The 27788-nt window shown below is 36.7% G+C and overlaps 1 long non-coding RNA gene across 2 annotated transcripts in view; it reads left to right on the forward strand.

The window, feature by feature from the left end:
- Nucleotides 1-27788, forward strand: part of LOC129398648 (uncharacterized) — a 258989-nt gene that overhangs the window by 36679 nt on the left and 194522 nt on the right. Inside the window, exon 2 of one of the 2 annotated variants that reach the window (XR_010113036.1) lies at nt 20446-20659. The exons of the other annotated variant lie outside the window; for it this stretch is intronic. This is a non-coding gene — a long non-coding RNA (uncharacterized LOC129398648). The remainder of the gene's footprint in view (nt 1-20445; nt 20660-27788) is intronic. 2 annotated transcript variants of the gene reach the window in all.

Consider the following 27788-nt stretch of genomic DNA (forward strand, 5'->3'; position numbering starts at 1 on the left):
CTTTAATCAGTTCCTGATTCAGTTTCTCCTCTGCGCACTCTGCCATGTTTTGTACCTCCATCATAACCATTCACTGCATCCTGACTTACTGTATTCAAGCAAAATAGGATGCTTCCTAGACAATTACAGTTTTCTTAGGGAACATAAAGGCAATAAACATGAAATAGGGGCAAAACATGTAGCCAAGATGAAATGCAAAATTGTGGAAAGCAAATGTAAGGGATCCTGCAGTGCTGTGTGCTGAGAATCAAGGGTACAGGCTTTGATGCTAGACAGGCCCAGGCATAACCTTACCTTGCTCTACTTAGATGACCTGGAGAACTTGCTGAGGTGCTGGTTTTTTTTTTTTTTTCATCTGCATGATGGGTAAAATTATATATAATGAGCAAAGTGCTTGTTATGATAATATGAGCTCTTTACTTAAAAGTATCAAGCTCAGAGTTTGCTGCAAGGTAGGCACTAAAAAAGTACCATAGTTCTTCACTGTTCTCTTTTCTTCTGCCCCTATTTTGAGGGAAAAAAGTCAATAGTCAAAAAGATTTCTTGAGTGGGAAATTTAAAGGAGGATGTTGGAATAGGTAGGGGACATTTAAGCTTAAGTTGTAAGAAGTTGGATATTTTGAGAACCTAGTGAGCTTATGAACACTAGAAATGTACTCATAGCTTCCTGTAATCTATTTTAGGAGCAATCAAAAATATTTTGAACCATGTCCTCTTCCACTTAGCTTAAGTATGCAATGGAGTATAGTGTCTGCCTTTATTAATTCTAATAACTAGTCTCACTGTCCCAAGCCTACTAAATATTTGATTATATGATCCATCTAGTTTCTGTTCCTAGAACCGTGAGAAGTGGAGTGAGAGGAGAGCATTTTGTTTATCATTTAACTCTCAGAGACAGGAATAGGTGTATCCTTGTAAGTGAGAATGAAATCCTGAAGGCAGGGAGTAGGAAATATGGTGTGATTCAGTTCCTCATGTTGAAGAATATCTCGTAAGTTGGCTCTGAAAAGCTGTAGGTGTAATTCTAGCCCCTTGATAATTAGTATTGCCCTATCAGCAGAGGGTGGACATTTGGCAAAAAAAAAAAAAAACTGGAGAAAATTAAATTGGATGTGGAGTGCCTCCTTTTCTTAAAAAAAAAAAAACTTTATTGAGGTGTTATTGATAGACAAAGAACTGCACATATTTCATGTATACCATTTGATGAGTTTTAACCTTTGCAAAGACTCATGATACCATTGCCACAACCTAGGTCATCGATATGTCCAACACATCCCTAAGTTTCCTTGTGTTTCTTTGATTTCGTTTTTTGTTTCTGTTTTTATTTTTTGTGGTTCCAACATTTAACATGAGGTCTACCCTCTTACGAAATTTTGAAGTGCATGATACTGTATTAAGTATGGGCACTGTGCTGTGTAGCAGATTTCTAGAACTTACTCATCTAGCATAATTGAAACTATACCTATGGAACAACTCCTCTTTCACCCACTCCCACAGCCCCTGGCAATCACTATTGCATTATCTCCTTCTGGGAGTTTGACTAGTATAGATAACTCATATAAATTACATTGCACACTATCTGCCTCTCTGTGACTAGCTTCATTTCACTTAGCATAATGTCCTCCAGGTTCATTCATGATGTTGCAAATAGCAGCATTTTTTTTTAATTTTAAAGGATGAATAGCATTGTGTTTATATATATATATGTATATAAAATACTGTGTACACACATATATACATACTACAGACACACTCTCTCTCACACACAACACACCACATTTTCTTTATTCATTCATCCATTAATGAACACATAGGTTGATTCCATATCTTCACTATTGTGAATAATGCTGCAAAAAAAAAAAAGTGGGAGTGCAGATGGTCTCTTCAAAATCCTGATTTCCATTATTTTGTATATATACCCAGATGTAGGATTGTTGAATCACCTGATGGTCCTCTTTTTAATTTTCGAGGAACTTCCATATGGTTTTCCACAGCTTCTGTGCCATTTTACGTTCCCATCAGCTGTGTACAAGGATTCTGACTTCACAACATTCTCAGTAATTCTTTTTTGTTTAATTTTGGTAATAACCAGCCTGACAAGTGTTAGATGGTATGTCATTGCAGCTTTGATTTACATTTCCCTGTTAAATAATGATGTTGAACATATTTTCAAATACCTGTTGACCATTTGTATGCGTACTTTGAAGAATTGAATTGTTGATTCAGTTCCCTTACCCACTTTTAAATAAGGTGATTATTAATAATATTAAATAAGGCTAATATTAATAATATTATTTTTGCTGTGGAGTTGTAGAAGTTTTTTATATATTATAGAAATTAGCTTCTTCTAAAATATCTGATTTGCAAATATTTTTTCCCGCAGTATACAATGCCATTTTTTCTGTTTATTGTTTCCCTTCCTGTGCAGATGCTTTTTAGTTTGATGTAATCCCCATTCTCTATTTTTATTTTTGTTTCCTATGCCTTTCATGTCATATTCACTAAACCATTGTCAAGGCCAATGTTAAGAAGCTTTCCTCCTATGTTTTCTACTAGAAGTTTTACAGTTTGAGGTCTTACATTTAAGTCTTTAATTCATTTTGAGCTGACATTTGTGTACAGCGTAAGTGTAAAAATTTATTTTTCTTGAATGTGAATGTCCTTTTTTTCCTGCACCATTTGTCAAAGAGGCTATTGTTTCCAGCTGACAAAGGTGTATTCCCAGCACCTTTGTTAAAGATCAGTTGACCACATATGGGTGGATTTATTTCTGGGTTTTCTATCCTGTTTCATTGGCCTATCTGTCTATGAAAATACCATATTGATTTAATTAGTGTAGCTTTGTAATCTATTTTGAAATCAGAAAGTGCAATGCTTCCAGCTTTGTTCTTCTTTTTCAAGATTACTTTGGATATTTTACATCTTTTGTGGTTGCATTTGAATTTTAGAATTTTTACTATTTCTTTATAAAACATCATTGATATTTTGATGGTGATATTATTGAATCTGTAGATCAGTTTGGATAGAATGAACATTTTAACCATATTATATCTTCCAATCCATGAACATAAGCATTCTTTTTATTTATTTCAGTCTCTTTTCTTTTATCATTGTCTTGTAATATTCAGGTTACAAATATTTCACTTCCTGGGTTAAGTTTATTCCTATTTGATTCTTTTTGATGCCATTATAAATGGGATTATTTTCTTAATTCATAGGGGTTGATTTGTTGTTAGTGTGTAAAAATACAGCTAATTTTTTATATTGATTTTGTATCCTGCAATTATACTGAATTTATTTATTAGTTCTTGCAGCTTTTTAGTAGAGTCTTTATGGTTTTTTATGCATATGTTCTTGTCATCTGCAAACAGGGACATGTTGAGGTACACTCCTTTTCTACCTGATTTATTGAGCATTTTTTGTCATAAAAGGGTGTCGAATTCTGTTAAATACTGCATCTACTGAGAGATCATGTGTTTTTTTATCATTCATTCTGTTAATTTAGTGTATCACATTTATTGATCTGCATTTGTTGAAACATGCTTGCATCTCAGAGATATTTATTAAGCTGTTGAATTGAATTTTTGAGTATTTTATTGAGTACTTTTGCATCTATGTTCCTCATATCTTGAGACTAGTGAAAACAAAGCTTAAGGAACTTATGAGATGCATAAGTTGCAGCTTTGATTTACATTTCCCTGTTAACTAATGATGTTGAACATCTTTTAGTACGACTGGGATGCAGTCTCAAGGACATAGAAAAAGAAGAAACTAAGCTCAATGTTAACAGAAGGAAGTAAATAATAAAGATTAGAACAGAAATAAATGAGATAGAGACAAGGAAAACAATAGAAAAAAATCAGTAAAACCAAGAGTTGTTTTCTGAAAAATAAAAAGGACAAAACTTTAGCTAGACTGAGAAAATGAAATGGCATCTGTCTCTTGAAAGAAGCTTCAAGCTTTAGAAGAAAGAAGCAAGCAAAAGATATAGAAAGCTGCTCTTTATTCCCTTAAGTGACCATCATGGATTATGAAATGTTTGTCATTTGTCTTCCCTCAAAGTTTGCTTCCCCTCCAAAAAAGGGATGCTATTTTCAAGAAGTAAAGAACAATGGGAAGAAACAAAACAGAACAGTGTGACTATTATTATGACTATTATTAAATGAACATTAGCCAGGGGCATGTCTGTCCTTTCAAGAGATAAGCTCCTCCTCAATCCATAAAAAACACTCTTTTCCTTCTCGGAGCATGTTTCTTACTCTTACAAGTAAGTATTTAGTATGGTGTGTTATCTCCTCATGCTAACCTTTGGACATAACAAATTATACATTCAAATGTATGTGTGCATGTATGTATACATGTATGTTTACAAACAAATACATATTTATGTATTTAGCTTTGTGTATTTAAATACACAGATACACATATGCATATATGAATAAATACACATATATGTATAAATGTGTACACATACACACATTCATGTATGTGTGTATAAAATTTATGTTCAAATATCTGTGTGTATTCCTTTGTATACTTGACACATACCAGTATAGAATTGTCATTGTATTATTTTGCCAAAGAAAGACATATATAAAATAAAACAAAACGAAAACAACTGTAATCTAATTTCAATGTTAATCCATAGATACAAAGATTATTTTTAATCTCAGAAGAGAAACATATACTTTCAAAATCAAACATACATGCAAACACTCTAGTACTATGTTTAGATTTCTGAGATGATCTGCACTATGCTTATCTTTGTGTTGCCCATTTGCCTAAAGTCTGATACAAATGTCACCACAAATTGGCCATGTTCAAGGAGCCTCAGCTCTGTGGAAGGAAACTTGAGCAGCCTCCACCTCCGCAAGTTTAATAGCTTCTTCCTCTTTCAGGTGCTTCCCATTTCTACAGCCGGTTTACTGTGGTCTCCTCATGAACATGTTGTCATCACGCCCCGTGTAACTGCTCCCTCCCTGCAGGAGTTTACTGTGCTACATGGATAAGCTAACAAAGGCTCATCTGGAACTACAGGGTTACATCTCTAGTGTCATTGTATGACACAGGGATCCTTTTCTCACTCAATGGGAATTCTTTGAGTACAAGGACTTTGAGTTTCTATCTTTGTATTCTGCACTGTGCTTAACATAAAATTTAGAACAGAGTGGGTATTTCATTGGCATGTTAATAAATGAGTGAGTAGAATAGGTAAACCTAAAAAGCACACGCTAAGCTAGTTTTACTTAGTTGAGTCTTTAATAATTTATCCATATATAATTTATCGTTTTCTTGTCAAAGGTGGTCATGTTTTGTTTTAATTAACCTTTTTAGCTTAATTATGAACAAACTTGAAAGTAATTTAATGAACTTCGTTAGTATCTACCACTCAATTTGCTAATGCTGATGTCTCTGGTTTTTCTAATATATGATATTTACAGTCAGAAGCAATACTTAGTCCACAGGAATTAGTTTCTCAAGAAAACACCTGCGATAGAAAGGAAGGTTGATCAAAATAAACACAAACTTAGAATTTGTGTTGAGGCTTAAACTAAACGTGAACTTCTCAATGTCCTTTCCCTACAGTTTATAGTTGCTCAGATTTTGACTTAGGCAAATATATTTGTTTCAAATGATCAAATTTCAGTTAAATTGACTTAGTGAAATTTCCAGGCTGTTTTGGTTGAGAGGAGGTAGTGCAACTTTACTTGGGATTTATTTTTCAGAATATAAGGGAGTATTGGTTGGTATTCATTAGCATTAATGAGTCAGCAGAGATGAGTGAAAGAAATTGGCTGATTCTGAAGCCTTTAGGAGAGGAGCTCCTTGGGAACAAGGTACCCGTCTCAGAAGTAATGAATGATGAATGGATTCACAGATACTGGTTTTCTGTCTACTTCCTGTTCTCCCTTTAAAAATATATAGACAGACAGGCAGACATAAAGAACTACTCAAACAAGTTAGGAACTTTACAGTGTTTGTTATTAAAGCCCGTATGGTCTTGTGTGTGTAGAACTCAGCAATAAGGGAATCCCAGCTAGCCATGGGATTAGAGCATTTGGATGGGCATCTATTTCTAAGGAACATTCAGGGCTAAAAATCTGTAAAATTCAGTGAAAGCATGTACATTTGATACCACTTTCTTTTCTTTAAATTGAAAAACTGGTGTTGTGTTAAGTCCTCAGAGCTTAACTCTGTGCTCCTTGGATGGTTTGCTTTTATTCAAATGGGTTGAATCTCCTTCCAAGGAGCTAGCACCAAGGCACAATGTCCTGGAATGGGGTGGAGAAATGCACAGCTGTTTTCCTTTGTAGCTGGAAACTAGCATGGAAGCAGGGAAATAATTCAAGGCAGGACAAAGGGAGAAGGAAAGCCTTAGGTTTCTGCAGGTCTGTGGAAGGTAGGAAACAGGAGACAAAGACAAATCAGAAAGATCAGAGTGTAAGAAGAAATGACTTATGCAGTCAGCAAGGAAGGTCCTTTTTACTGGGGATAGTGGCTTGAATAGGGAGCTACTTAGCCTTATAAAAAGGCCAACTCCTATCCCTGGTCATCATTTGCCGTGATGTGCCCTTAGTAAATATTTGCTGAATTGAATTGAACCTCAAGAGTCACTGAGAAAAATGATAGCTCAATTTGCAAACTAGATATATTACACTCATAGCATTTTGGTTTCGTAATTATTTTTCCTATTGAAAGACAGAGGAAAATGAGACCAAGTTCATTTTGCTTAAAGTCTCACAGTGAACCAGTCTCTCAGCCATGCTCAGAATCTGCTTTTTGCTTACTCTAAAACCTGCGCCTGCTTCCCTGTGCCGTGTCTCCTTCATAGATTAGGAAGGAAGGAAGCATGAGTCTAAGACTACATAAAATGAATGGAAATGAAAGGGAAAGGAAAGCAGGAAAAGGTTAAGAAAATTATATTGTCCATTAGCTGAGAAGAGTGACTTTAGCAACAAAGTAGAGGACTTAAACTGTTCTCAACACATGATAAATTCTGAAACCCCGACTTGATCATTGCACATTCTATGCATGTAAAAAAATCTCACATACCCTATAAATATGTAAAATATTATGTATCAATTAAAAATAAGATTCGAGTTAAGGAAAATTAGATGTTTGTGTTGGGGGTGAGTCGGGGCTGAACAGAGCTTTCCATTCCAGTTCTGGGAAATGGTAGCTTAGCCATGAGTCTTCAAATTCTGTAATTTGAACGTAGAAGGGAAAATGGAAAGTAGTCTCATTATCTGGAGAAGATACTCTACTCTCCCTGGACTGAGTTTAAGTTATCTAACCTCAGGGTACTCAAAAGGGCTGTGGGAGTCTACCCCATAGTTAGCAAACAGTAGATACAAAAGTGAGGATCTGTAATTTGGGGTCAAACAGATTTGAGCTCAAGTCTCAGCTCTAATCCTTATTACTGAAAGGAAACGAAACACATTTAAACATCCCCTGAGACTCAGTTGGAAAATAAATAAAATAAGAGTAATTTCTTTCTCAAAGAGTTACTGTAATGATTCAACTAGATAATGCATGTTAGTTGACCTAGTATAATATCTGGTGCATTGCAAGCTCTCAATATATTAATTTCCCTACTCTTTTTTTTTTAAACAAAATGATGTGATTCCAACTTCAGTGCACTTCACACTACACTCTCAGCCCTTTCAAAGTTTCTAAGGTAGAACTCATAAGCCAAATATTTGATTGATAGGAAAATAAGAGAGATCATCTAGATCCAGATCTTGACAAAGTTGGTAAGTGAGCAAAGATTGATTTCAGTATAACAGCATGCCTTCCATTAATTTTTATTTTTTTTTGAGACAGGGTCTCACTCTGTTACCCAGGCTGGCATGCTGTGGCATGGTTACGGCTCACTGTAACCTTGATCTCCTGGGCTCAAGGGATACTCCCACCTCAGATCCTCAAGTAGCTAAAACTACAGGCATGTGTCACCACACCTGGCTATTTTTTATTTTTTTGTAGAAACGGGGGCTCACTATGTTCTCCAGGCTGGAATGAAGTGGCCTGATCATGGCTCACTAAATTCTCCACCTTCTGGGCTCAAGGGATCCTCCCACCTCAGTCTCCCAAAGTGCTGGGATTACATGCATGAGGCATTATGCCCAGTCCATGAATTAATTTTTCTTTCAAAGCCACCTTCTCTAATAAACTCATTGACAAAATCATTAAGGAACTTACTTCTATCAGGCTCTGTCTAAACTTACACCCAATGGAAACTACTGGAAAGACAGGATTTACATTTACAGATTTAGGTTCTACATGCCTTAATTTTTATTGTAAGCCTGAACAATTATTTCTGTAATTACCATCCTTTTTATCCTATTTATCTCTGTGGAAATAAAGGCTCTGTCCACTATTAAATATTTTTAAATATCATCAAATAAACTGGGGAACTTGTAGAATATGGGCAGAATACTTTCAAGAGTCCTGATAATTACGACATGCAGGGGTTGTTCACATGACAATACAAAATGCCAACCCCACTCTGAGCAAATGGATTTCCTTTCTGTACAGCTCTCTGTACCAGTTCTTGGCCTGAGGCTGAGAAATTCTTAGGATGATAATGAGTATAGCAATAATAATGCTTCAGATATCCCATTCCAATGAAAGGAATACGTTTTCTATTTTAAACAAGGAAAATGACACCTCCCATACTTCTCTTACAAATTGATATTGAATAATGAATGTAATAGCATTCTATACAGCTGGATGTATTACAATGTACACATAAAGAATGTGCTGTTTCTCAGTGGTGCTATTAATCTTCCTTCTACACCACTTACAGTTCTTGGGCATCTGATTAACAATGACCTCCTTATATGTTTATTGGGGGGTAGATAGAGGTTAGGTATAATTGTATATCTAGTTAGTTTTATCACTGCTTGATTAACCAGCTATATGACTTTGCATTAGGAATCCCAATAATACTGACTTAATATTGAGAACGGTGGCAATCCTCATGGGAGCTGGTCAAAACTGGAGAGACAAGATAACTCATTTGTAAGAGCATATTGAATATACATATTATTTTTATAAAGCAACTGGAATAATGTAAGACTTCACAAAATCTTCCTGAGAGATGGGCAAGTATAAAATACAGAGAGCTAAATCATATTGAGGATGGGGATTAAAACGGGTTGAAATATACTATATGCAATGATCTTTATAAAACACTACATTCAATAATCTTGAGACTCCATGATAGCTTTCATTTATTCACTCATTAAACAAATAATTATTGAACATCTATTGTGTTCTCATTGTTGTGTACCCCAATAATTAATGTTCTATATTACATTTGTTGGCTTAGTTTAAACCTGATTTCCCACCCTTGTCATTCTGGGCCTCTTATGAACGAGTTATAACCATTCAAATGTATGCAAATTGCTTAATTAATTGACCTCATTTGTGCTTGCAGATATCCTTTGCCTTTCCCTTTGTGAATTGGTTTCTTTCCATTGCTCTCCAAAACAATATTCCAAGGCTAATTAAACCTTTCCAAGCTATAGGTTAATATTCCATTCGTATGTAAACACATTTATAAACATTAATCAAATCCAAATTGCTTATTTTATAAATATTGTTTTATTCATTTTCAACTAATACATGTGTTTTCTGCATTTATTCAGTGTTAGTCTTGAGTTTATGTTTGGGGTGATGATAGCTTTTTAAATAGCAACCTAGTGTTTACTTCCAAGTCAATTATGATATTGTCTTGTTCCTAATTGTTTCTTTAAAGACTTAGTGCAAAGGCTTCATTTGAAGTGTTGGTGGGGTGTGTAAAATATAATGATGATTATTAGGGAATCAGAGAACTATTTCATCTCAGATAATTTGTTTTTTTTTTTTTTTTTGAGACGGAGTCTTGCTCCGTAGTCCAGGCTGGAGTGCAGTGTGCAGTGGCTCGGCTCACTGCAAGCTCCGCCTCTCAGGTTCATGCCATTCTCCTGCCTCAGCCTCCTGAGTAGCTGGGACTACAGGCGCCCGCCACTACGCCTGGCTAATTTTTTGTATTTTTAGTAGAGACGGGGTTTCACCGTGTTAGCCAGGATGGTCTCCATCTGCATTTGCTTTTAAAAACACGTCAAAGGCAAGACTTGCCGCCTGTCCAGGCTAGACCTTGTGGAAGAAAGAATCATAGTGAAGTCAACACAATCTCAGATCTAGTCTTAGCTTGAAAATTCATTTGTCCATTCATTAATTAAATGGCTAATTGATGTGTTTATATATATATCCATCCAGCTATTCAAATATTAATTCACTAAATAAATATCTGCTAAATGTCCTTCTGCATAAAAAACTTGAAAAATATTTGAGCCACTGCAAATTCCTGGTTTGCATCATAAATTCACTGAATGTGATATATCACACACACACACATTTTTAATAAACTCCCAAAGTAATTATTATGTACATCAAAATTCAATTGCTTTTGTTTTGCATACACACACATATATATATATATACACACACACACGTATATTATGTACACACTTTGTGCTAAGCACCAGAATAGGTATTAGGCACGAGCAGTGTGATTGTGAATGAGGCAGACACTTCTTCCTTAAGACATTAATACTTAAAATTAAACACAGTGAGTACCATGATAGGGAACATATAAGGTGTTATGGGACCATAATCTGAGATCCTAAAGTAGGGGAAGAGTCAGGAAAGGCTTCTCCAAGAATTTCAGTTTTAAGTTTACATATAATGTTAACTACCATGCTCACCCTCTACAGCCAATGGGGGCTTGCATTTATAGGAGATGGAACCTAGAACCCATGGGGATTGGTTTCACAGGAACTTGGCAGAGCCACCTGAAGCCGTAGCTCCTTGATGTTGGACTTGGAGGCATCATAGCGTGGTAGCAGATCAAGGCAGGAAGCTACAGCAGGCAGAAGAGGAAAATGGGGGGTATACAGTATGGGGGGCATCCTAAATGATAAGCACATGGTATGTGGTCATTGAGGTTCATGCCTGAAAGTACACATAAAGCAATTTTGGAGGGACTCCAGCAATGGGAAAGTGATGAGAAACCTTGAAGTGAGGGCAGATCCAAATAATTCTATTTAGTGGTCTGTAACATAACAATAAGTGTGTGTGTGTGTGTGTGTGTGAGAGAGAGAGAGAGAGAGAGAGAGAGAGAGAGAGAGAGAGAGAGAGAAACATTCCAGTGTCATAATCATCCAAGCATTTCATGCAACGTTGTGCTGAATGGAAAAGGAGTTGAATAATTCAGGGTTCTATAAAACAGAAAATTCTCATTGTAATTTCTGGTTTGTGATTGAAAGTGCCATGTTAGAGGTGTGACTTGCATTAATAGATGGATGATGGGGGCAGATTAGTGTCCCTAGATTCTTATGGACTTGGCCATGAGATACCCAGGACCCTACCCAGGCTTGTGAGGCAGTAAGAGATCAAATAAAACAAGAGGGGTATTTAAGATTCACTTTCAAGGAAGGTCTGTCCTCACAGGGACATTCTGTGATTCAGATACAATGATTCTGGCTGGATCTGCAACACTTACTGCTGATATTTTTGTTGAGGAAGTGTGGGCAGAAGGTCCATGGAAAGAAAATTATGGTGAGTTTGGTTGGGGGCAGGGGGAGCATCAATTTCTTACATAGTCTTTAAAGGTACACAAATGTTCTAACCTTTCTCAATAACACACTGTGTAAACTACTATAGGTTTGTATTAATAGTAGGTGTTGAAATTGGGTAATGTGAGTCCTCCAAATATGTTCTCTTTCAAAATTATTTCGGTTCTATTTGTTTCCGTGCTATTCATATAAATTTTAGAATCAGTTTAAGTATGAGATTATAATTGAGGTTGCATTAATTCTATAGATGAATTTGAAGAAAATTAACAGAATGACATTTAATCTTACAATCCATGAAACAATATCTCTCCTCATTATTCAGATCATCTTTAGTTTATTTCTTTAGTGATTTATAGTTCTTAGGATAAGATTCTACGTATTTTTTGTCAGGTATGCATCTAGATATTTTCTTTTTGGATGCTATCATGAATGTGATTCAAACAATTTTTAATTTCCAGGTATTTATTGCTAATATATGGAAATACAATTGATATTTTATATTGTATATAAAGTTTATACCTTTTAAACTGTGACCTTGATAAACTTATTCATTAATTCAAGAAGTCATTTGGTAGATTCCTTGGGATTTTTCTACATAGACAATTATGACTTCCATAAACAAAGACAATTTGATTTCTGTCCCTTCCCCACAATTTGTATGCTTTTCATTTTTTGTAATCTTACTGTACTAGGTAGATTACATAGTGTGATATTAAATAGCACATCCCTTTTTCTCATGTATAGGAGAAGAAAATTATGCGGTATTTCACTGTTAGGTATGATATTAGTTGTAGAATGATACTAGTTGTAGAATGATATTAGTTGTAAAGCTCATTTGGTTGTGCTGGATTATTCACTTTATATATTGTTGAATTCAACTTACTAATATTTTGTTGAGAATTTTGCATCAATGCTCATGAAATGTTTTGGTCTGTATTTTTCTTTTCTTGTAATCTTTTCATGCAGGTTCAGTATCACTATGTAGCTGCCCTAGTAGAATGAGTTGGAATGTATTCCCTCCTATTGTCTTTTCTGGAACAAATTGTCTGCAATAGATTCTATTTCTTTTCTGATGTTTGGTTGAATTTACCAGTAAAATTATCTGGACCTGAAGTTTTGTGTTGTTGTTGTTGTTAGAAAGTTTTAAACTATTAATTTAAATTCTGTAAGAAATATATGACTATTTGGATTGTCTGTTTCTTCTTGAGTGAGTTTGGTAGTTAATATCTTTCATATTAATATTTGATGATGGGCATAGCATTGTTTACAGCATTCTCATATTAAAATTTATCAAGTTTATCAATCTTATCAAAGAACAATCTCTTTATTTTTTTCTCTTGATAAACTGTTTTCCATTTTTATTTATTTTTAAATCTTTATTATTTTCTGTTTTGCGAGTTTTTTATTTAGTTTCCTCTATCAGGCTTCTTAAGGTAAAAATGTAGATTTTTGATTTAAGATTTTTGTTTTTTTCTATAAGTTTCTCTAAATGTTGATTTAGCTGCCTTCCACAAATTTAATCAATTAATTACTTAATGTTTTTATTTTTGGCATTGGTTTTTTGAAAGACTTTTAAAATAAGCCTTATGCTTCATTTTAAAGGCTATTTTGTAATGATTATCACACATTTTGATATGTTTCATTTCATTCAGTTTCAAATAATGTATACTTTATTTGAAACTTATTTATTGAATCATAACATATTTTAATAGTATGATGTTTAATTTCCAAATATCTAGGGGTTTTCCAGCTATCTTTATTTTATTAATCTCTAGTTTCTTCCCTTATGGTCAGAGAGTATGCTTTATAAATTACATCATTTCATTTTATTTAACAAAATTAATGTACATTTTGTGACTCATTATATATGGTCTATGTTTGTGATACTCCATGTGAACTTCAAAGAATGCATATTCTGCTGTTGTTGGATAGAGTGTTCTATAAATATTGATGAGGTCAATTGGTAATGTAACTTTGGGCTTCTATAGTTTTATCAATTTTCCATTTATTTGTTCTATCAAATATATATACATGTATATGTATGTATGACTAGATAGCTATTTCAGCCCTGAATTCACCATTAAGTAAAATAAGCATTTGTTTAAGACATTAAGGGAGGCAAACCATACAATTTTATTTCCCCTGGTTATAATGCTGTTAACTCTTTCATTGCCACAGTCAACTTTAGTCTTTTTTTTTTTTTTTTTTTTTTTTTGGCAAAGGTCTTTATTTGCCTTATTCAACTTTAAACTGCACGGTTAAACACATTTTTTTTTTTTTTTGGACATGGTGAGAGCTTAAAGTTTACAACTTTTGTTTGAAAGTGGCATGTTGTATCACATTTGTTTCTCATTTATCTCAGGAGAGTTTCACTTCCATTGAATGTAAACATAGTCACCTGGGCCAGTCTATAAATAAATTATCAGCTGATTTGTGTAACAAACACCAAAGTCCTTTATGTTATTCAATGGAATGTCCAACTTCCATCATTGTTGTTCTATGTTAGGGCATCAGTTGGTCCTAATTTGTCCCCGATAAGTCTCAAACTATTTTTGTATATTTGTCCATTTCTCCATTTAGTACTATCGGTCTTTGCTCCATGCAGTTTGAAACTCTGAGGTTAGATTCCAGCACCTTTAGTATTGTTATGTCTTCTTGGTGTTATGGGTTGAATTGTTTCCCTCCAAGTTCATACTCACATTCATAAGGACTATTTGAAGATAGGATTGTTGTAGGTGTAGTTAGTTAAGATGAGGCCATACAAAGGTAGGGTGAACTTCCATTCCAATGTGACTAAAGTCCTTACAAAAAGGAGAAGTTAGTACACAGGTATGCATGCAAGTAGAATACTATGTGAAGATGATGACAGAGGTTAGGGTGATGCTTCTTACAAGCCATTCTTATGGACTTGGCCATGAGATACCTAGGACCCTATCCAGACTTGTGAGGAGGTGAGAGATCAAGTAAGATGAGACAGCCATTTAAGATTCACTTTCGAGGAAGGCCTGTCCTTATATAGGACATCCTGTGATTCAGGTCTTCTGATTCCGGCTGGATCTGCAACAGATCTGGATCTGGATCCAGGTCCTTCTACAAGCTGAGGGTTGGGAAAGACTTCCAGCAAAGCATCAGAAGTTAGGCAAAAGGAAGGACCAGATTCTTTCACAGCACTCAGAGGGAAGCAACTCTACTGACAACTTGATTTTAAACTTCTAGCCTCTAGAATTGTGAGACAATAAATTTCCACTGTTTAAGACCCTCAGTTTGCAGTACTTTGCTATGGCACCTTTAGCAAACTAACACAGTTGGTGAATTGACCATTTAGTTATTAATAATATCTTTCTTGATCCATAGTAGGTTCCTTGTTCTGAAGTCTACTTTATCTGATATCGACATGTCTACTCCAGTTCTTTTTTTTTACTTTAAAATTGACATTTAGATGGTATACTTTTTCCCATCCTTTTACTTGTAATTTATCTGCACTATTATATTTAAAGGGGACATTGTGTAGACAGAAAATAGTTGTCTTTTTTCTCACTAATTTAATTTGGCAATCTCTGCCCTTTAATTGATGTTTCGGCTACTTGATACGCATTTAATGCAATTATTGATATGGCTGAATTTAAGCATATCACTTAATTTTTAAATTTTCTATCTGTCCACTTTGGTTTTTGTTCTTCAGTTTTTTTTTTCCTTTATTTCCCTCTTTTGGCTTAGTTGAATGTGTTTTAGCATTTAATCTTAATATCCATTGCCTCTTGCACCATATTTCTCACACTCACTCCCCTTTTTAGTGTTATTTTAGGGATTACAACATGCATACCTCTCATTGCGTAGTCTATTTAGAATTACTATTTCAAGTTGGTATTTTTATCCTCCCTTTTAGATTATATTATTATTGTTATTATATCTATAAAAGTAAAAGGAGACTAAAAACGATTAGGCGTTTATTTCATATCAGAGGCAACCTCTCAACCAGACGTGATCAGCTGCTATTGTGGTTCTTGCATCAGCCTCTGGCATTGCCTTTGTTCTGCCCATTGCCAAGCCATTACCATTACCACTACTCAGGATTATTTCATTACCAAGTGGCAACATTGCCTTCAGAAAAGTCACGTGCATTGTTAGAGAAGTCATGAACAAATGAAGTTTCTAGGTCAAAACAGGGCCTCAGAAGTCTCATCCCTTTTTGAGAGTGGCCTACAATGAATTTACCTTGGATTCAGGATGTCAACCATTTTGCCTGGTACCCCTATCAAAGTTGTATCCCCAATATGGTAATGCAACCTAAGCCAGGAGTGTAGAAGGGAGTACCTTATTCATAGGCCAGAACATCAGGTATCAAGCGAGTAACAAGGGGCTCAACTCTTGTTCATAGGAGACAATTTGTGCTGGGGATCAGTTAATGAGACTCTTGAGTGTCTGTCATACTTACAGACACCTTCCTAGCCCAGATCTCCTTGGGAATCACTTGAGGATATGCCTTGTGTTCTGTGACTCTTGTCCTGGCCACCTCTTACTAAACTATGAATCTGAATGCACATACAAGCTTTACATAAAAGGGACACTAGCATTCCATGCAGTGGCCTCCTGTAGGAACTCTGTTTAGCAGAGATGCCCCAGTCAGACTTTATCTTGGAAAGATTTGAATACAAGATACCAAACAGATGGCAGAAAAAACAAACAAACAAACAAACAAAAAACAAAACAGGAGCAATAGAAAATCAGAAAAAGAATCAGAGCGGGAAACTGGGCACAGACCGCAAACTTAGGAATCAGTCATCATTTTTAATCCTCACTCCTAGCAGGACAACCATGGGCAAAGTTACTTAATAACCCTGAGCATCTGTTTTCTTATGTAGAAAACTTGGATGATGAATAATACTGAATATAGGGTTGTTGTGAGGCTTAATTTAGGATGTATTTGTAATGTGATCAAAATCACAGAAGAATATCTAAGGAGCCATTGCTTTCATCCTTTCCCAGTGCATTGTACACATAACTCAGTGTCATGGCACCTTCCCAGTACTATTTCTCACCCATCTCCTCCACCTGTATGATCATCTCTCTGGCTTTAAGGCCACACTTGAATGGTGCCTCTCCCTGTGATTCCTGAGCATTCCTAGCCCCAACACCAAATTTATGTTCCCAGAATACTTTTCACGTGTTGCTCGTCTATTAAATCTTTCTCCTGATTTTCATACTGTGAGTTCCTCAAGGGCAGAGATGGGGTTCTTTTCATCTTTGTATCTCTGCAAAAGTGCCAGGCAGCAGAAAGAAAACTCAATGCTTTCTGTATTATTGATAACATATATTAAATATTACAAGAAATTATTATCTTACCAAGGGCACAATGAGTATTTCTGCTAATGCACATAAAGCAGGCATGGTTTTCAAACATGGAGAATGGTTTCTTTCATCTATTCTATTCTACTCCCTTAACCCTACCTGGATCTTTTTTCTTTTTTAATGCCATATTTGACCTTGAAATTTGTACAATTTTAGGTATGTTTTATATATGTTGCAAGAAATCACTGAACTATGTTTGCTTTTGGGTTCTTATTCCCTCATTAAGTGGTTCAATTATTGTCTATTTTGAGTTCTGATTTATAACTGTTTCCATAGATACCTGATCATAATAGCTAATTATCTGAACATGTTTTCTAACGTCCTCTGAATAACATGTCAGTAATAATAAACATCCATCTTTCATTCAATTAGTCCATTTTCCATATTTCTCTCTGGAAGCATTCATAAATGCCACAGGATGCCTTTCTTCAATACGTAAAACCCAATAAGACTCAGGTAATCTTATTGTCTCTATGTAGTGGCTGTTTATGCTCACTGCTCCATCTGGAAGTCATCTTTCTCTATTTAATGAACTCCCAGAGCAAAAGGCTCAACAGCAATGCACACTTGAAAACCAGTTTTTGCTGTAAAAAGTGCTTTTGCATATGCTAATTCACTGAAACTTCACCAAGAGCCCAGGGCTATTAGTACAACCATTGTCTTCATTTCTCAGACAGGGGCATTGATGCTCATTCTTAGAAGCATAGTGCACTACCTTGAAATCCCTGGTGCCTGGTGCATTGTGGGTATTCAACAAATACTGAGCTGAACTGAGTGACTCACTCAAGGTTATGCAGGTAAAGAGCTTTGTAAATGGCAGAGATGGTTTACTAACTATCTTCATCCTGATCTATCACACTTTTGGTATCATTTCATCTCTCTCCAGTTGTACTGAATTAAGAGCAGTTACACCTTCTACACTGCATTATTATTTGCACACATGTTGTATGTGAGTTACAAGAGTCAGATTGGTGCCTTTTCTAGTACATTCATTCATAGCACATTCATTGATCATCTACTCTCTAACAGGTATTGTAGGTACGAAACTGGACAAATATAATCTCTGCCCTCAAGGAATCAGTTCACTCTTGTGTTCCCCACAATGTTGCAGGCAGTAATTTGTTAATGATAGCAGCTCAGTAACTGTTTCTTAAAGCAAAAGGATTTGTAGAATGTGTACCCCAAAGTGGCATTAGGTAAAAATCCATTATCTCCTGCATTTTGTCAAATATATTCTGATGACAATTGATAACCTCACTTTTCCTATTTTTTTTGAGATTGCCTTCATGTCCTCCATTTGATCATGGAAGTTCCCCTAGTTTTGCAAACACTAAACACACACTCCAGAGACAATTGTTCAGAATTGAACTGAACATTTATAAAAGAAGAAATATTGACAAAAGCTCTCCTTACCATGCATTCTCAGGTTGAATTCTGACACTGTGACGTAGATACCAAGACAATATCCATTATTTTATTCATTTATTTATTTATTTATTTATTTAAGATGAACTCTCGCTCTGTCGCCCAGACTAGAGTACAGTGGTGCAATCTCGGCTCACTGCAACCTCCACCTCCCCGGTTCAAGCGATTCTCCTGCCTCAGTCTCCCGAGTAGCTGGGATTACATGCGCACACCACCACACCCAGCTAATTTTTATATTTTTAGTAGAGGTGGGGTTTCACCATGTTGGCCAGGCTGGTCTCAAACTCCTGACCTCGTGATCCACCCAGCTTGGCCTCCCAAAGTGCTGGGATTACAGGCGTGAGCCACTGCGCTCGGCCTTTAATTTTTTATGTTTATAAATGTATGGAATATAAGTGCCATTTTGTCACATGCATAGTGGATAAGTTAGGGCTTTTAGGGTATCCATCACCTGAAAAATGCACATTGCACTATTAAGTAATTTTTCATCATCCACCTTCCTCACACCCTCTCACCTTTCTGAGTCTCCATTCTCCATCATGCCACTGTATATGTCAATATGTACACCTTATGGGTGAGGGCACGTGATGTTTGTCTTTTTTGTCTGGCTTGTTTCAGACAATATCCATTTTATAGGTGAGGAAACGAAAGACAAGAGAGGGTAAATAACCCGATCAAGTTTACACAGTAATTGGCAGGGCCAGACAATGAACTTCTTTGTTGATCCCAAAGCCTTTGCTCTTAAACCGCAGCCTGGATGTACCAGCTCTGTGTGCTCTGTGTCTCTTGTTCTTACAAAACCATTTCTTATTGTCTTGGAGATGTAAGCAAAATACACAAAGAGACATCCTTGCAAGGGGCAGGGGATTCCCTTCTCTGGGAACCACCTAGTCTGGAGATCACAGAGGTGATGAATGCCTTGAAACCTGGAGGATCCTAAAGGCATGCTGCTTCACATCTCTTTTTCTTTCCATTGAAATTTCTGTTGCCAATGTTGTAACAAGCTGCCTTCATGGGGAGGTGAACTGCACACCCAAGAGAAAAAGGTGTCTAGGCCTAAAGATGCCTTGAACGATACTCGCAAAGTTAAGAGAAGCAAGCATGGGGTCAACAGAGATTGCTCAGAGATCATGGATGTCAAATCTTCGTTTTTATAAAGTTTCTAAACCTAGTTGTTTTTTCTCAGTTGGCAGCTGGTATTTTTTTTTTTTAAACATTCGCACCCAGCTCTAACCACTTTAATGTATGATAAAAGGAAGAACTGATAAAAAGAAGAACAGGAGTCTTCTTTTCTGGAAGGGCCACCTGACACTCCCTATGGTTTTGGGCTGGGTAAAGAGCACCTCCCCTGGGCTCCTGTGATTCCCTGATTCCCCGCACATCTCTCTCTCTCAGTGCATTTGCAGTCTTACATTATTATTATGCAGTTGTGATTCTCTCCCCTTCTCCTCACCCCTACCCTATTGTGAGCACATAGTATTAGAGACATTTATTCAATTTACAAGCTGGTGTATGCATCAGATCTGGCTTACAGTCACTGCCAAACAAATGAGTGCCGAGTGAATAGATGCACTCACATGCCACCGAGGAGAGAAGAAAGTGATGAGTAACACCCTTTAGTGTGGCAAGTGTCCAAGTGCACAGAATACAAATGTGGGAAAAATAACAAGAAAAGCATGATGAGGACTAAGCTTCAAAGAATAAGTCAGAAATCATAATTTTAAAGCTGTGGAGGGTTTCCTCAATGTAGATATATATGAGAGAGAGGAGGTCATGAGAAGACCTCTCTCTCTGATCAAAGGCAGAAGGCAAGAAATTTCTAAGAGAAAAGTAATCAATTGACTTAAAAAGTCATCAGTCCTCTGTTCTGGGTCGATTAGTGACAGTGGAGCTGGTGCCACTGGTGGCTGAGCCCGAGGTCCATTTGTTGCGCCCAAGAGCACAGGCAACAAGTTCATCATCTGTCTGTCTACTCATTCTGCACCGTTTTCTGAAAATCTCAGTTTCCTTCTTCCAGAGTCATGATCACTTGTGATCTTACACCCTCCAGGTGGGGAGTAAATGGACAAGTCTGGATGTGTGTGCTCAAGGCTCAACAAATATTCCTTTGATCAGTTCAAAGAAGAGTGGCCGAGAGACTCTGGTTGACTCTACCTGCAGAGGTGAGAGAAGGCTGGCTGCACAGAGGACAGGATGCCTGAGAAGGGTCTCAGAAGAGGCACTTCCTTCTTTTTTTTTTTTAAAAGGGATCTACAGTCAAACAAGTAAGCCTATGAATTTATTTTTAGGGATAGTGGGGGTAGTAAATATTAAATGGAAGCAGTGTGCATCTAACCTCATGGTCTGGGCAGGAAAGAGTCTCCAGGAATGTGAAGATTGCTGTAATAGTAACTCATATTAACCAGGACAACCACAGACAACAATTGAATTTCTGGCACCTGTTGGAAAAATATGAGGGTAACAGGAAAATAAAACTCACAAAAGTTGTGGGGACCTGTAATCCCCTGTTTAGCTGGAGGTGTCGAATACAGATCCTTGTCCTGCTCTTCCTCCTCTTGCTTTTTTTTGCCGGGAGAGAGGAGTGAGATGGTTACTGAATTCTGGCCAGCTGTCTGCATGAATATTAATGGTTGTTTTATATATATATTATGTATTTTATATATTTTACTTATTTAAATATATAGTGTTATATACATATATATACATACACACAGATATAAAATTACTATTATTATTAACAGAGGCAGTATTGTCCATATCTTAGGGAAAGGTTTTGGGTCCTAGAGTCAAACATAACTTTTGTTAAAATATTTTCAGTCTTTACAGTTTCACTTGAACTTTTCAGTCTTCAGTTTTCTCACTTCAAGATGAAGGATAATATAATACCTACCCCTGAGTTATTAGGAAAGATATTTAGACAATAGATGTAAAGCACTTAGACTTAACATAGAATTATATTAAGAAATTCTTATTAGTATTATTAACAATAAAAGTATCAGTAGCTAACATTTTGTTTATACTATAAGTACCAGGAGGAGGGCTTTTTCTAATAATCACACAGCTACAACATAAACATTTTTAGATCCTTTTATGAATGGAGAAATTGAGAGTTGAAGGATTGGGTAATGTGAACAAGAGGAGTTGGAAGCAGTATGTCCATCTCAGCTAGAAGACAGTTGGCTTTGGCTCTGTTTATATGCTGGATTACATTTATTGATTTGCGTATATTGAACCAGCCTTGCATCCCAGGGATGAAGCCCACTTGATCATGGCGGATAAGCTTTTTGATGTGCTGCTGCATTCGGTTTGCCAGTATTTTATTGAGGATTTTTGCATCAATGTTCATCAAGGATATTGGTCTAAAATTCTCTTTTTTGGTTGTGTCTCTGCCCGGCTTTGGTATCAGAATGATGCTGGCCTCATAAAATGAGTTAGGGAGGATTCCCTCTTTTTCTATTGATTAGAATAGTTTCAGAAGGAATGGTACCAGTTCCTCCTTGTACCTCTGGTAGAATTCGGCTGTGAATCCATCTGGTTCTGGACTCTTTTTGGTTGGTAAACTATTGATTATTGCCACAATTTCAGCTCCTGTTATTGGTCTATTCAGAGATTCAACTTCTTCCTGGTTTAGTCTTGGGAGAGTGTATGTGTCCAGGAATTTATCCATTTCTTCTAGATTTTCTAGTTTATTTGCGTAGAGGTGTTTGTAGTATTCTCTGATGGTAGTTTGTATTTCTGTGAGATTGGTGGTGATATCCCCTTTATCATTTTTTATTGTGTCTATTTGATTCTTCTCTCTTTTTTTCTTTATTAGTCTTGCTAGCGGTCTATCAATTTTGTTGATCCTTTCAAAAAACCAGCTCCTGGATTCATTGATTTTTTGAAGGGTTTTTTGTGTCTCTATTTCCTTCAGTTCTGCTCTGATTTTAGTTATTTCTTGCCTTCTGCTAGCTTTTGAATGTGTTTGCTCTTGCTTTTCTAGTTCTTTTAATTGTGATGTTAGGGTATCAATTTTGGATCTTTCCTGCTTTCTCTTGTGGGCATTTAGTGCTATAAATTTCCCTCTACACACTGCTTTGAATGCGTCCCAGAGATTCTGGTATGTTGTGTCTTTGTTCTCGTTGGTTTCAAAGAACATCTTTATTTCTGCCTTCATTTCGTTATGTACCCAGTAGTCATTCAGGAGCAGGTTGTTCAGTTTCCATGTAGTTGAACGGCTTTGAGTGAGATTCTTAATCCTGAGTTCTAGTTTGATTGCACTGTGGTCTGAGAGAGAGTTTGTTATAATTTCTGTTCTTTTACATTTGCTGAGGAGAGCTTTACTTCCCAGTATGTGGTCAATTTTGGAATAGGTGTGGTGTGGTGCTGAAAAAAATGTATATTCTGTTGATTTGGGATGGAGAGTTCTGTAGATGTCTATTAGGTCCGCTTGGTGCAGAGCTGAGTTCAATTCCTGGGTATCCTTGTTGACTTTCTGTCACGTTGATCTGTCTAATGTTGACAGTGGGGTGTTAAAGTCTCCCATTATTAATGTGTGGGAGTCTAAGTCTCTTTGTAGGTCACTCAGGACTTGCTTTATGAATCTGGGTGCTCCTGTATTGGGTGCATATATATTTAGGACAGTTAGCTCCTCTTGTTGAATTGATCCCTTTACCATTATGTAATGGCCTTCTTTGTCTCTTTTGATCGTTGTTGGTTTAAAGTCTGTTTTATCAGAGACTAGGATTGCAACCCCTGCCTTTTTTTGTTTTCCATTTGCTTGGTAGATCTTCCTCCATCCTTTTATTTTCAGCCTATGTGTGTCTCTGCATGTGAGATGGGTTTCCTGAATACAGCACACTGATGGGTCTTGACTCTTTATCCAACTTGCCAGTCTGTGTCTTTTAATGGGAGCATTTAGTCCATTTACATTTAAAGTTAATATTGTTATGTGTGAATTTGATCCTGTCATTATGATGTTAGCTAGTGATTTTGCTCGTTAGTTGATGCAGTTTCTTCCTAGTCTCGATGGTCTTTACATTTTGGCATGATTTTGCAGCGGCTGGTACCGGTTGTTCCTTTCCATGTTTAGCGCTTCCTTCAGGAGCTCTTTTAGGGCAGGCCTGGTGGTGACAAAATCTCTCAGCATTTGCTTGTCTGTAAAGTATTTTATTTCTCCTTCACTTATGAAGCTTAGTTTGGCTGGATATGAAATTCTGGGTTGAAAATTCTTTTCTTTAAGAATGTTGAATATTGGCCCCCACTCTCTTCTGGCTTGTAGGGTTTCTGCCGAGAGATCCGCTGTTAGTCTGATGGGCTTCCCTTTGAGGGTAACCCGACCTTTCTCTCTGGCTACCCTAAAACTTAAAGTATAATTAAAAAAAAAAAAAAAAAAAAAAAAAAAAAAAAAAAAAGAAGACAGTTGGCCACACTGCAAACACCTTCCAGGGCAGAATCCATCAGATGCCCCATAAGTGGTATGCAACGTAACCCTCCCTGCTCCTTTCAAAATACATCTCAAAACTCTCAAAATACATGTGCCCTAGCATTATGGAAAAAAATCTCAGTAGCTGAGTACTGTCTTATATATCTGTCCCCAAGACCAGGCTGTCTCTCTGCTCAGACATCAGAGAGCCCTCTTGTTGGTGGGCTGCCTTTCGAGGACTCCCCTTGCTTTGCCTATACCTGTGTGAGTAGTAAATATCAGAAGTACTTGTGCTCACTTGAGTGGAGTATTCTGAAATAAAGGGGAGGGCTTAGTCTAGCTATATCAGGTAACTTGCCAAAACAGCAACCCTACCATGTGTGCTAAGGATGGCACCAATAACCACGTCCTGCTATCACACCCTTGAGTGAGGCTGCATTTTTTTTTTATTAAAGTAATGTACCTCTCACATAAAATGATGCAAATAAATCTGAGCGGAATTGGGGAGGGTTTCCTGAGCCATGCTAGCCCTGCACCTCCTTTTGGCTGCCACTTGGACCCCTGAGGAGCCCTGGAGCCCCATGGCCCTGGAAGCACAGTTGGGAAACCATCACACTGGCTTCTTCATTTTCCTCTGACATTCTGTGTGGCCTTGTGGATTTAAGTGGAAAATAAGCACTGTTCAAAATCCAAAACTTATTTAAATTCAGCTGTGCATGGCCTGAATTCTTTGCAATAAACTGCTTTTTTTTTCCTGATAATTTTATTGTTTAGTTGATTGCATTTGAAAAAATATAAAATAGCACAAGGAAGTTACATGTTAAAAAAACCTAATGTACATACACCAAAAATTGGCCAGAGAAGAAACACAATGCATAAAAAGTTCCTCACAATTGGAATTTGCAAATGTTAACACAATCATCTAGTTCTTCATGTTGAGGTATTCACTGAAGGTGCCATTGCATCCATTAATAGAGGGTTAGAAATGCAGGTGGCATCCTAGAAAGGTCTCAGGCTTTAGAATAAGTTGTTACTTTGATTCTTTGCTCTGACACCAATTAGCTGTGTGATTTGCAGAAGGTTACATTTGTTTGTTGTTTTACATGACCAAGGCTCAGTTTTCTCATATGCAAATTAAGAATGCAATTTAGCATAGAGTATACAATATATCCATTTAACATCCTTCCTTTTACAACCCTCTTGCCATCTCCATTTGGTCCTTATTGGGTTGTCAAACATGGCACTCTTTCCCTACCATCTTTAAACACCATCCTTGCCACTACTATAGGTTGGGCATTTTACTTCATCCCTTTGATCATGAGAAAGTGTTAAGGGAAAGTCACTTGCTTTTAAGCAGGGCCAATGAGTACCCTTCCTGAGATTGTTCTATGGTCACTGGGAAAGAGAAATTTCTTTAATTTTGGATCATGAATTACAAAAATCTTGGGACTCCAGGCATGATGTTTCATTTTCTGGAAGTAGCTTGCCTAATGAAAAAATCAACCCAAAAGGATGTAGAGCAGGCAGATTGAAAGGAAAAGCCAAGGCAAAAGCTAGAGTGAAAACCTCGTTTGAGCTTCTGAATGCAGCCGTGCCTGGTTCTGGTCCCAACCTTGAACTTCCCAGATAGGGGAACCAAAATTGTCTCTTTCCTGAGTTACAGTTGGGATTCTGTCATTTGCAGTGCCTAAAGTCTTTATAAAAACACCTAACCTTCAGGGTTGTTTTAAAAATTAGAGGTATACCATAAGAACTCAAGGCAGATAGTAATCATTCAAAAAATGATAACTCCATTTATTGTTTCTTTAGATAAATACAAAGGTACCTTGGCCAATTTACCTTAGACTATCCTTGATGTTTTTTCTTCTCTATTTGTTGACAATATTAATCCCAAGGCCTAGAAAAATGAAACTATTTTAGCCGATTACTCATATATTGAGATTATTTTTAATTTTTACATTTAAATAAATTTGATAGAACCTGTAAATAGTGTGCTATTCAAATTGCTACTTATATGTCATTATACTAATGAAAATCATTTTTATCAAATGAAAGCAGGAAGATTATGAAATTAGTAATAGCTTTAATTTGTAATGCTTCTATTTGTAATACTTTTAAATCTCTTGAATAAGGAAAGAAATTATATTTATTAAGTGCATATTATGTCTCAGGAAATTTACTAAGTATTTATAAATGTTTGATTTCATTTGAATCTAATGTCAAATATCTAAAGTAGAGCTTTTTGTTGTTATTAAACAGGTGAGGGAACTGAGGTTGACAAATTTTAAATACCCAAGTTAACAGAAATAAGGAGAGATGGAGTTGATACTTGAAGTTAATTCCGTCTACCATCAAACCCTTTTTTCTTTCTAGTGTGCCATACTCTTCATCTAAATAATAAAAAAGAAAACATTTACTGGGAAATTAAGAAACAATAATCTTTTTTTAAATTCTACTTTAAGTTTTAGGGTACATGTGCACAATGTGCAGGTTAGTTACATATGTATACATGTGCCATGTTGGTGTGCTGCACCCATTAACTCGTCATTTAACATTAGGTATATCTCCTAATGCTATCCCTCCCCCCTCCCACCACCCCACAACAGGCCCCAGTGTGTCATGTTCCCCTTCCTGTGTCCATGTGTTCTCATTGTTCAATTCCCACCTATGAGTGAGAACATGCGGTGTTTGGTTTTTTGTCCTTGCGATAGTTTGCTGAGAATGATGAAGAAACAATAATTTTTTGCTTCTTAAATTCACAAAAGCCAGCGTCTATGTGAATGTCCAAGACAAATTTACTGTGGGATGCTTGCATTTAGCTGAGCTTCTTCCCTCCTTGGAGTGTCTGAACCAGCTGTTTTCTCAGTCTAAAATGCTTTTCCTACAGGCCTTCTCAGAAAGCAGGACTGACTCCTGCTTACATTCTTAGCCAAAATGCTCCCTGCTCAGAGAGGCCTTCCCTAAGCATGCTCTTAAAATTATCGCCCACCACCCTCTGTTTCTGATATGGTTTGGATCTGTGTCCCCACCCAAATGTTATGTTCAGTTGTAATTCTCAATGTTGGAGGTGGAGCCTGGTGGGAGGTGATTGAATCATGGGAGTGGTTTCTCATGAATGGTTTAACACCAACTCCCTTGGCACTGTCTTTGTTATGATGCGTGAGTTCTCATGAAATCTGGTTGTTTGAAAGTTTGTAGCACCAGCCAGGCGCGATGGCTCATGCCTGTAATCCCAGCACTTTGGGAGGCTGAGGTGGGCCGATCATGAGGTCAGGAGATCGAGACCACCCTGGCCAACATGGTGAAACCCCTTATCTACTAAAAATACAAAAATTAGCTAGGTGTGGTGGCATGTGCCTGTTATCCCAGCTACTCGGGGGGCTGAGGCAAGAGAATCACTTGAACCAGGGAGTCGGAGGTTGCAGAGAGCCGAGATCGCACCACTGCACTCCAGCCTGATGACAGAGTGAGACTCCTTCTTAAAAAAAAAAAAAAAAAGTGTGTAGCGCCTCCCTGCTCTCTCTCTTACTCCTTTTCCCACCATGTAAGATGCCTGTTCCCCCTTCACCTTTCACCATGATTCTAAATTCCCTGAGGCCTCCCCCTAAGCAGAAGACACTATACTTCCTCTATAGCCTGCAGAACTGTGAGCCAATTAAACCTCTTTTCTTTATCAATTACCCAGTCTTAGGTATTTCTTTACAGCAGTGCAAGAACTGACTAATAAAATCTCTTTATCATTTTTTTCATATAACTTAACAGTAACTGAACTTTTAAATTATTTCATATTCATCTACACTCTACTAAAATATTATCTTCATGACAAAGAAAGTACCTTTGCTCCATTCCAAACCTCCAATTCCTTAAACAGTTTTCGCTATGTAGGAGGAACGAAGTAAATATCTGTTGCATGTTAACCTAAGACTATAATTTGTTCACTTCTTTCTTCCCATGGCCCAAATTAATATTATCTCCAGGCTTAAAAAAAG

Source organism: Pan paniscus, chromosome 7, assembly GCF_029289425.2.
Source record: "Pan paniscus chromosome 7, NHGRI_mPanPan1-v2.0_pri, whole genome shotgun sequence".
NCBI classification, from domain to species: Eukaryota; Metazoa; Chordata; class Mammalia; order Primates; family Hominidae; genus Pan; species Pan paniscus.